General features: G+C 34.7%; 1 protein-coding gene across 3 annotated transcripts in view; it reads right to left on the bottom strand.

Annotated features, from left to right (window-relative positions):
* Window positions 1-738: 738 nt before the first annotated feature.
* LOC144364916 (uncharacterized) overlaps window positions 739-12,031 on the bottom strand; it is a 56,048-nt gene continuing 44,755 nt past the window's right edge. For 2 of the 3 annotated variants that reach the window (XM_078015182.1, XM_078015184.1), the window contains 4 exons: window positions 7,039-7,155; window positions 4,927-5,020; window positions 3,842-3,917; window positions 739-3,636 (listed from right to left, as the gene is read on the bottom strand). The gene's annotated coding sequence lies outside the window, so the exon portion shown is untranslated. The remainder of the gene's footprint in view (window positions 3,637-3,841; window positions 3,918-4,926; window positions 5,021-7,038; window positions 7,156-12,031) is intronic. The other variant, XM_078015183.1, reaches the window with a different exon arrangement.

Here is a 12,031-nt window from a genome sequence, read left to right as displayed (position 1 = left end):
TGGTCTCTCATATATTGCTGTGTTTCTATTGTTTATCAAATCTTTCAAAATACAAAAACCATTCCTAGTGTACTGGTTCCCCCCAAAATGGACCATGGGCCAGGTTTGGCCAGAAGACTATAGTTCACCAACTCATGCTTTAGATCACAAAGATGTTAAAATGATCATAAGATGATATTTATAAAAAGCTTCATATCAATGAATTTAAAATTTAGATGACACAAAGACACAAGTTACCCAAACTAACACAAGAATAGAAAAATATAAATGGTCTATTAAAGAAGCTGGATTCTCAATTTAATTCCTTCCCACAGAGAAAACGACAGGCCCAGATGGCTCTGCTGGTGAATTCAACCAAACGTTTAAACAGACTTTCTAGAGAATAACAAATGAGGGACTATTTCTCATCTTTTTTGAGGGAGCTTCATAACCTTTATATCAAAACATGACAAAAACATTATGAGAAAGATAAAGTATAAGCCAAGATCACCCAGAACACAGACTGAAAATCCTAAACAAAATCCTAACAAATCAAATTTAGTAGAGTATGAAAATTTGAGTTCATTCCAGGAATGCAAGACAAGGTAGAAATAAAAAAAAAAAATCAATCAATCAATGCAATTTGTCACATGAATAAAATGAAAATGTCTTATTCTTATGATCATCTAAATAAATGGAGAAAGTACTGTGGTAAAATTCAAGGTCTATTCATAATAAAAAGTCTTAACAAACTAGGAATAGGAGAGAATTTCTTTATTTTGATAAAGAATATCAACAGGAAACATACAGCAAGCACTATGCTTAGTGTAAAATGGTGAAAGCTTTCCTACTGAGATTTGGAACAAGACAAGCCTGTCAATCAGTGCTTCTATTCAACATTGAATTGAAGGTCTCAGACAGTACAGAAAGGGAGCCCAGGTAGTACAGGAAAAGAAAAGAAATCGGGAATGGGGAAAAGATTGGAGAGGAAGAAAGAAATACTTAAAACCCAAATAATATCAGTGTGTTCACAGAAATTCTAAAAGAATGGCATTGTAATTAGCATTAATAAGCGAATTCAGAAAGTTTGCCACATACAGTACACAAATGCATTTCTTTTCCTATCCTAGGACAGGAGGGCTATTGTCTGTTACCTTCTGAAAGTTCCAGATGTGTTTCTTTAAATCAGTAATAATCAAAAATAAAAATTTCAAGTTATCTCATTTAAAATAAGATAAAAAATCAGACTATCAGCATTAAATCTTTTTTAATTTGTTCTTTTTAGATATACATAACAGTAGAGTATATTTTTACATATTTTTCATACATGGAGTATAACATTCTAATTAGGATCCCATTTTTGTGGTTGTACGCTATACGGAGTTTCATGGTGGTAGATAGGAATAAGAAAAACAGTAGAATGAATCGGACATAATTTTTCTATGTTCATATATGAATACACCACCAATGAAACTTCATATCAGCTATTAAATCTAACCAAAAAATATGAGAGGCATTAAAGAAGACCAAACAAAAGGAGAGACATACCTTGTTCAGGAGTTTGAAGACTCAAGAACTTAAAGATGCCCATTTTCTTTAAACTGTTCTATATATTCAATGCAATTCCAGCTAAAATCCTAACCCATTTTTAAAAATTAGTTGCCTTTGTTTTGTTATTGTTGTTGTTATAGCATTTGAAAAACTGATCCTAAAATGAAAATATAAAATGCTATAGTCTAGCCTGATTCTAAAGTGGAAATATATGAAAATTCAATGAACCAAGAGTAGTGAGAATAGTCTTGAAGAAGTAAATGATGAGAAAATTTACAGGACACGATAGCCTTAATATGATAGTAGTTAAGACAGGCGAATTGAGAATTTAAACATGAAAAACAAAACTTTGAAGCTTCTAGAAGTTAAGTTAGGAGAATATCTTCATAACTGAGTAGAAAAGACTTCATAAACAGGACACCAAAAGCATAATCATAAAGAGAATGATTGATAAATTTTATAATATTGAGTTCATTCATACATCAATAAGCGAGAGTAACAAGTAAGCCACAGAGGAGACAATATTTTAACATAAAAACAAGCCTACAGATCAATAATGATGATATTAATAATAATCAAAGTTAAATTGGATAAATGATTTATAGGTGTGTTTATACAATGGAAGATTGTAAAGCAGTGAAAATGAAAAACTACAATTACAATCAAAATCTGGATAAATTCCACAACTATGTTGGGCAAAAGAAGCCAGTTATAAAAGAATTCATACAATATAATTCCATTTATCACAAAATTTAAAACAGACAAAACGTAACTATAAATATAAATGCCTAGTAATAAAACTCTAAAGTAAGCAAGGAAGGAGGTGATTATAGTAGTAGACAAGGGGAAATGGGGGGAAAATGAGGGGCTTCTCAAGAGCTGACAAGGTCTTTTACTTTTTTTGTTTTTGTTTTTAAGACAGAATCTCACCAAATTGATCAGGCTGACCTTGAACTTTTAATCCTCCTTTCTGAGCCTCCTTAGTATTTGGGATTAGAGGTGTTCACTGAGGTACCCAGCTAAATGATTTTTTTTTTTTTTTTTTTTTTTTTTTTTTACTGCAATGTGAGACCAGTTCTCACTCTATTGCCCAGGCTGCCTGAAGCTCCTGGGCTCAAGAGATCCTCCCATTTCATCCTCTTGAGTTGCTGGGACTAAAGGTATGTGCCACCATGCCTGGCAAAACTTTGTTTCTTGGGCTGGGGTTATAGCTCAGTGGTAGAGGGCTCCCCTCACATGCAGGAGGCCCTGGGTTCAATCCTCAGCACCACATAAAAATAAAATAAAGGTATTGTGTCCATCTACAACTAAAAAAAAAAAATTAAAAAAAAAAACAAAAAACTTTGTTTCTTGACCTAGGTGGTGATTACAAGAGTGTTTTCCTTAGGCCACGTATTTTTGTTTTGTATATTTTTGGTATATTTTAATTTCACATTTTCAAAGCTTAAAAAAAATAATAAGCCTTCAACACCAATCCATTGGTGGTGTCCAAATACAATGCTATTATAGCAAGTGGTCTATTAAATTCATTGAACATTGGGCCTTAAGTCATCTAGTGTTAAAGCCGAACATCGAAATCCTTACGGATGCTATTATCTCACTGACTCAAATGAAGGACTAGAATTTTCTTTCTATGTGAAGTGAATTGTAAGGATTTAGAGAAGAGAAAGAACAACCAACATTTCAAACCACATGTAGTTTTAATTAAAACTTTCCTAGGAGAAAAAAAAATTATCATCAGCTATTTATGTATCCTCTGGGTCCTTCATGGGAGCACTCTGCTTTCCTCTGGAGAATTGTCAATGTTCACACACAGTCAAAACCAGGAGAGATCCAGCAGCAGAGCTCCTAGCCCCAGGTGGCAGCCCACATAGTGAGAGCAATGGAGCCCCTGAGTTATCACCACCACTAAGCCTCCTGCTGTCCTCAACAAGCATTTAACGTATTGGCTTTGGCAACCTTTCCCTCCCTTGTCATTCCAATTAAGTTATTAAAATTAAAGTAGAAGTGCTTACAGCTAACAGATGTAGGAGAAGTTCTTAAAAAGGGGCTGAATCTGTGTACACTGACTTCTTAGCAGGATACTTTCTTTCCCAGTTTTTTAACCTAAAAAAAAAAAAAAAAGAAAGAAAGAAAGAAAAGAAAAGCTAAAGGTCTAGTTTATATATATATATTTGTAGCTACATTGATTCCCTCAATTTTCACTTCAAATGAATGCTTACCCTCTCAAGGTTTAAAAAAAAAGAGAGAGAGACTGTCTGATAAAAGAAAATAAAATCTTATTCTACACCTAAAAATCCTTTCTACTCACCTTCACCCTTCACCAACCAAACTTCCACTTTTCCTTGATCAAAATCTCAAAATTATCTGTAGACAAGGACACATACCTAGAGCAAAATAAATCAAGTGGAAATTTTAATGCACTCAATACAACTGAACTTATTACAAAAGTCACTTATTTTATGAATAAGAAAAGGGAACCACCTTTCTCATGCTAGAATGTACTGGCTTCTTGAATAAAGTTCAGTGGTCAAGGATGGGGGAAATGATGTATTACTGATAGAAGTAAAGACAGAATTTTAAAATTTCTGTTAAATACTTGAGAATCTCTTAATGAAGATATTTTTCAGACTAGAGCTAATTCCCAAGAGGGAACCATTTGAAGTGACATAGTTTGAGACATTTAAATTATACTGAAATAAAGTACTCAAACCCACCATGAAGTAATACTCTTTGTAGAACTCATGGGAAAATTACTGAGATTCATAATAGGCCTTTTCTATGAGGAAAAAAGCCTAGGAGGCAGAAATGCTGTCGAATAAATGTTATTTTAAATGGATTGTGGATGTATAGTAACCTTGTTCCTTCTTTAATGGAGAAGAGCATGAATGGGAAGGTTAGCTAAAAATTAATAGGGTTTTCTTTTTTTCTAAACAGTACACTTCTTCACAAAGCCTACCTAATTACATGAGGTTTTCCTTGAGAACCACATGCTTCCATACTCATTTTCTTTTAACTATTTTTTTAAAATGCTATCTACCCCCAGGACCTCCAACCCCCTCTCTTAACAAATCAGCATGTAACAGAGAAGAAAAGTTCTGAACTATCACTGCTTTGAATTTCAAATGTTTAAATTTAATTCAGTCTTTTCCAGGTAAAATGAATTTGACGTGACCCTCCAAGGCTTTCCCACTGCGGGGTTGACCCAGTACACCCCTAATTAAGCATAAAGAGCTCCACAAAGAACAAACCACTTATTTGGAATCAAGCTCTTATAAGTTAGAAAAACTACCTTTTAGAGAACCTTCATTTAAAAGGACAATTACCATATTCTGTAAGCCTATTGATTTTTCTTTATTGTTGAGATGAAGAATGTAAACAGAATTGCATATTTACTCATTTCATTTTCTGATTCCTTTGCTCCAAGACTTGACAATCTGTCCCTCATGTATGAAAGGCTGCTATTTCCAGAGCTGGTTCATGAGGGTGACTGATGAAGGACAAGACAAAACTCTTATTAATGCTCCACAATTAGGAGTTCCTTTACTTCAAGAGCTTTTTATAAGTTCATAGTTTTGACCCCACTACCTTCTTTTCCCTTTGGTAATTGCTGGTGTTTGATAGCCACTGTGTTGGCTGCCTGTAACATATGGCTAATTGAATTAGAGTTGGGGAAAGAATTAGCAAATTCCTAATTATAATCCACTCGCAGATCTGAAGCCTGAATAAGGAGGATACAAGGAAAAGGCTGCTGAGCTTAGAAAACATAACATTGTATGATGATTGTTGTCAGATGCAAATATTTCTAAAATGCCTGAATATCATTTATTTGCAAGAGATAGAAATTTGCCTTTGTGTATTGGTCAGTTTTTCATTGCTGTGACCAAAATACCTGACAAGAACAATTTAGAGGAGAATATTTAGTATGGTCTACTAGCTTCAGAGGTTCAGTCCAAGATCAGCCAACTCCATTGATCTTAGCCAGAGGTAAGGCAAAATATTATAGTGTAAAGGCATTGAAGAGGAAAGCTGCTTAGCCCATGGCTACCAAGAAGCAGAGAAAGAGAGAATAAGAGAGAGACAGGAGAGCCAGGAACAAAATATAACCCCCAGGGCTTACCTACAATGAACTATCTTCTCTAGCCACATCTCACCTGCCTAAAGTTACCACTTAGTCATCCATTCAAGTTATTAATCCATCAAAAGGATTCATCCACTAATTAAATTATAGTTCTCATAATCTGATCATTTCATCTCTAAACATTCCTACATTGTCTAATATGAGCTTTTGGGGGAGACACTTCATATCCAAACAATAACATTTTGTCTATATGATTTTTGTAAGTCTGGGCACTGCACACCTGGAATTCACAAAATCATACATTGATTCATATTTGCATTTCTAATAAGGCAATGCTCTATTTTCACCTTGTAGATTCCTTTCCATCCCCATCACTCCAGTTATGAAGATACACGTATATATTTTTAAATGTGTATTTTAATTTCACATGAATTTTTCTACACACACTTCCTTGGAATTGCCTCACCTGTAGTAAACAAAATATCCCAAGAATATTCATTTATCAAATATTGCCATGAACATTTATTTAACAGTGCAAGATATAGTACTAGGTATCAAAAAGGTATACAGATGATGAGATACAACTTTCTCATTTTTTTTTCATTGCTTGGTCAGGAAGCAAGATGAACAATAGAAGTATAATGTGACAAAGGTCATGGTATATACATATGGAGACTATGACTTGATTAATGCTCTCCACTAGACTATAAATGCTATGAATGAAACCTAGCACCATGACACACAATAAGTATTCAACAAATATTAGTTGTGAATTAATAAAAGAATAAAGGAATATGATATACAGTAATATTGGGCTTTAGACAGGTCACTTCTGATTGTGGGATTCTAAAGAAGCTATTTTGAGGAAATAAAGTTTTGAGGCTGGGGTTGTAACTCAGTGGTAGAGCGCTCGCCTCGCGCTCGCCTCGCACTTGCCTCGCAGGTGTGAGACCCTGGGTTTAATCCTCAGCGCCACATAAAAATAAATAAACAAAATAAAGATATTGTGCCTGTGTATAGCTAAAAAATATTTAAATAAATAAATATATATATATTTATATATGTCTAATTTTATATATATATATATATATATATATATATATATATATATCCAGTTTTGGTTTAAGTCTTAAATGAATAGATAAGATCTGACGAGGCGGGGGGGGTCACTCTTTACTGACATGGCTCAAGCATAGGAAAAAAGTAAGATAGAGGATACAGTTAGGTAGCACAGGTAATCCACTTTGTTTAAGAAAGTTATATTTACTAATTCACATTTTTATAACATGTTATGAATTTTAGACATGAAACGAGAGTAGTGAGAGATAGGACTAGAAAAGATATACTGAGAACAGATCTTGAATAACCCTGATTACAGGTAAATGATTATGAAAAAAAAAAATGATGATCCATGGGCTGATTCAAACCTTAGACAGGAAATGTCTTCTCTGAAATTTCTCAATAACTCATGGACTCCTGGAGTTAACATGTTACAGTGGCAAAGATATAGTGTGTTTCTCCTTAGAATCCACTTCAGAATCAAGCTGGAAGACAGGAGAAGCAAGACACTCTGTTGGGAATAGACATACACATTAGAAAATTCATTCACTCTCCTTTTTTCTCTTTGCCAAATTGTCAGCTATAACTAAACATAATTCAGGACTTTGAGGGATGATATCTGTGGTGTCTTTATCTGTTACCAATCATTTGTGTATGTGTGTTTGTAGTACTGAAGATTGAACCCAATTCCTCGTGCATGCTAGATAAGTACTCTACCATTGAGCTACATCCCCAGCTCTCTTTTAAAATCCTTATTTTGAGACATTGATAAATCACCCAGACTTGATAAATCACCCAGTCTTTCTTCAAACGAGAGATCCTCCTGCCTCAATTTCCAGTGTAGCTAGAATTATAGGCATGTGCCCTGTGCCCAGCTCAAAATTATAGGTATTTTTGTTTGTTTTCCAAGATGCTGGAGGTTGAACTAAGGGCCTCACATATGCTAAGCAACTGTTCTACCACTGAGCTACATATACCCAATCTACCAATTATATTTTTATTATAAGAATGAAACAGAGGAAGAAATTAAATAATTAATTTGAAGGCTAGGTTGTGCTGAGAATGCAAACAGTTTCTTCAGAATTTGTGACAGAATTTGTGACAAAGACTACCAACTCTACACCAACAGTTCTTCCCCAGTAGAATATTAATATTGGAAAACTGAATATTTTTCATAGGAAACATGAACACTTTGAGAGTTCCAAGAATAAAGTATAAACTTCCCTCTTCCATTGCTAGTATGATTATGTGAGTAATTTCTGGTCAATAATACGCTCTATAGTATGGATCCAGAATGTCCCTCAGAGGCCTTGTCCTCAACTTGCTCTATTGGAAGGTGCTAGAAATCTTCAAGAGATGGGGCCTAGTAGGAGGTTTTAGGTCATTGAGGATGTGTGCTCAAAGGAGATTGTGGGGCACTGGTCTCTTTCCTCTTCTCTCTTTCACTTCTTGCAATGAGGTGAAAAGTTTTACTCCACCTTGTGCCCCCTGCCATGATGGGCTGCCCCACCATAGGTCAAAAGCGACAGGGCCAATCAATCATGGACTGGAATTCGGAAATAATAAGCCAAAATAAAAATAAAGATGTCTCTCTCTCTCTCTCTCTCTCTCTCTCTCTCTCTCTCTCTCTCTCTCTCTCTCTCTCTAATTTTTTTAGTTGTAGTTGGACACAATACCTTTATTTTTTTTATTTATTTTAAAATTTAAATTTCTTAAAACTTCATATTGCTTAAGTTTATAACTAATTGCAAATTATAGAAAACTCAACACTTGTGCTGACAATTCAACCCTTGAACGTGGGAGGCCAACACTCTAAGCTGAGCCACAACCCAGCTCCATGTTTTCTTTTTTTATGTTGATTATTCCAGGTATTTGTTATAGTGATGAAAAGCTGACTAACTAAAGATGTAAACAAAGAATTGTGTGAAACTTCTGAGGAGAAGAAAGTAACTTTCTTCATTCCATTGCTCTCTGAAATGTGAACCTGATGGCTAGAATTTGACTAGCTATCTAGGATCAGGAGTGGCTTGGAAATAAGATCAGAATTAAATGAAAACACTGGGTTCTTGAAGATTATGAAGATACCATTGCTACTTTAGATTTCTTTCCTGTGAACTTCATTTATAGGCATGAGATAAAATTCTACATTTTTAAAATTACTCTTACCTTGAGTTTTCTATAGTTTGCAATTGGTTATTAACTTAAGCAATATGAAGTTTTAAGAAATTTAAATTTTTAATTTTTTTAAGGAATGAAAGCAATATACAAGCATCTTCTAGTAGATTACATTGTTGCTAAAGAAATACTCACTCTTCCCCTTTCCATGGGAAGAATATGCTTCCATACTATCTTTTTTAAAAATATTTTTTTAGTTATAGATGGACACAATACCTTTACTTATTTATTTATTTTTTTATGGTGCTGACAATTCAACCCAGTGCCTCATGGGTGCTAGGCAACTGCCCTTCCGCTGAGCTACAACCCCAGCCCTCCATATCATCTTGATGTTGGATGTGGCCATGTGACTTGCTTTAATCAGTAAGATGGTAATAGACCTGACATGAGCAAAGTTAAGAACTGCCCTGGTATAGTTTGGCTTACCCTTTTGCTCTCTTCATTGCCTTGAGAAAAGCATGTGCAGGATAGCTAGTAACCCTTGGACCAAGCCCAGGAATATTCATGGAGAGGAAATGCAAGCCCAAACCTTAGGCAGATCATGAAGTAGCTGAACTCCAACTGACAAAGAAATGAGTAAACAAGAAATAAATATTTGTTGTTTTATGCCACTAAATTTTGTGACTGTCATCCAGAATTAGTTGAGTATTTCATATCGTTTCCTGCAAACTCTTTTCAAATCTGTTAGAATTGTATGTATTGAGAACAACAGGTCATTTTTTTTAAATATTTTTTTTTAGTAATCAATGAACCTTTATTTTTTTTAATTTTATTTATTTATATATGGTACTGAGAATCAAACCCAGTGCCTCTCACATGCTAGGCAAGTACTCTAACACTAAGCTACAACCCCAGCCCAGTCGATGTTTTTTGAGAACCCCCGAATCATCATTCAGTTCACTAACCACCAAACCAGCAGATCACCAACCTTTTAGTATCAATAAAGTGACTTGAAATAAATACTTAATATGCCCCATGTATGGTCAAAACTGAGTTCTATGTAATGGAAAGTTCGTATGTGCAATGGCTTTTACAATTGAGACAGTTTCAAATAGAACTGACAGACTCAACTTTTCTGAAAATATGAAATAAAGCAAAAAATGCTTTTGCTATGAACATCAGAGAGTTTGAAACTTTCCTCTTGTATTTATAAAGTTGGAGAAAGGAATATACTCACATCATTTATTCCTTATTTCCCTCATTCATCACAACTGACAGGCCAATCATTTTTGTTGAAAACATTAATATATGACAATAAAAGAGATACAAATGATTGGAAGATAGGAAATTCTTCTTGAAAGCTTTTTTAGTATAATTATTTTGTCTATAAAGCATTCCTGCACCCGCCCAGAATCCAATGTTTTTATTCTCCTTGGAGGATATTTGCCAAAATACCTGAGGAAATTGTCTTCTCCTGAGTTTCCTAAATAAAAATTCTTCTTTAGTTGTTCAAATCTCCTCCTACCTCTCCCCCACCACCATCACTACCCACAGAGAGACAGAATTTTCTAGCCCTGCCTACCAATAGCAGTTCCAGGCACCTGGCTGTGGCCCACAGGGCTAAGACCCTTCCAAAGACCTCTCCACAAGCTCTCCTCTGGTTTCTTGGGGTTTCCTGAAGTCTTTAGCTTGTTACTCAATACTGAGACTCTCTATGCCTCTCACTCCCCTCTTCTAAAACTTCACTAAACTCCTTCCCTTTCCTTTAAAAAAAAAAAAAACAGCTCACTAATATGTCTAGTGACTGAATGTTAGTTAAGCCATTCTTTCTGCATGGTTTCTTATCAGTGAGTAGTTGGCTTCTTTACATGGGGTCAGGACCTTCCAAGAAGGAAAGGCATGAGCTCCAAGGCTCTGGACGTCTAGTTTCTGCACAGTATAACTTCAGCCACATTCTTTTAGTCAAAGCAAGTCACAAGGCACAATCATAGTCAAAGGGTGGGAAATAGACTCCATTTCTTGATGGAAGGAGCTGCAAAATATTGATGAAGAACTCTGGAATCCTTATTTTTATATTTACAACATTTTATTTCAAAATGGTGTCCTATCTTGTCATAGAACTTAGAAGTATCTTGCAAAACAATCACATTGAAAATTTAAATATTTTTATTGCCACAGCAGCGATCTTTATGGTAAATAATCATTTAAAAAAACATTGCATTTGTTTTCATTTCTTTAACAACACTTTAATCTGTACCTGTTATTCACTGGACCCTGAATTGCCAAACAAACTAAACTTGTATCATGATGACTTTGTGCAGAATTTTCTGTATATTGCTTTCATTTTGCATATCACTGCCAGTTTGGTCAATAAAAATCTGAAGATGCATTGAGTACTTTATAGTAAGACTCATTTTTTTCTTAGTTGGATCAATACAGTGCCTATCCTAAAATGTAAGCCTAATCGATATTATAATTTCCATCTTCACATTTGCTTTTTAAATATTCTGCTTTTAACTGGCAATCCATTTCTAGTTTCAGAGGTAATTTTTCTACTTCATCTAAAATGCATACGTGTGTGTGTGTGTGTGTGTATAAAGTTATACACAAAAAAGCCAAAATGTGTAACTACTTTATCACAAAATCAGAAAACCCAGGGAACCTCTACCTCAGAGTTATACCCCCAGCCCTTTTTGTTTTGTTTTGAGACAGAATCTCACTACGTTGCTCAGGCTGGCCTTGAATTTGCAATCCTCCAGTCTCAGTCCCTCAATTCACCAGAATTATGAGTGTGCACCACTGCACCTGGAAAATTGAAATTTTTAATAGTAATATTTTATATATATGCATATATGTATATACATATATACATATACCTTTTAGCCAGGCAGGCATTGAACATTCCTATAATCTCAGTGACTTGGGAAGCTGAGGCTAGAGGATCTCAAGTTCAAGGCCAGCCTCAGCAACTCAGTGAGATACTGTGTCAAAATAATAAATAAAATAAGAAGGGCTGGGTTGTAGCTCAGTGGTAAAACACCCTAGGGTTTAATCTCCAGTACAAAAAAAAATTATCTATCTATCTAGAATTGTATTATTCTTACATAGCCATTATAGGGGCAAATATACGCATGGAATGCTTTATTCCAAGGATTACACACGAAAATAGAGATTGATACAGTAGTATATGAGTGGTTACATATATGTTAAAACTTGGGATTTAACATCTTAATTTTAAATCTGTGC

This window comes from Ictidomys tridecemlineatus, chromosome 6 (assembly GCF_052094955.1).
Source record: "Ictidomys tridecemlineatus isolate mIctTri1 chromosome 6, mIctTri1.hap1, whole genome shotgun sequence".
NCBI classification, from domain to species: Eukaryota; Metazoa; Chordata; class Mammalia; order Rodentia; family Sciuridae; genus Ictidomys; species Ictidomys tridecemlineatus.
Note: the sequence above shows the minus strand (reverse complement) of the source record. Positions and strands in the feature narration are given on the sequence as shown.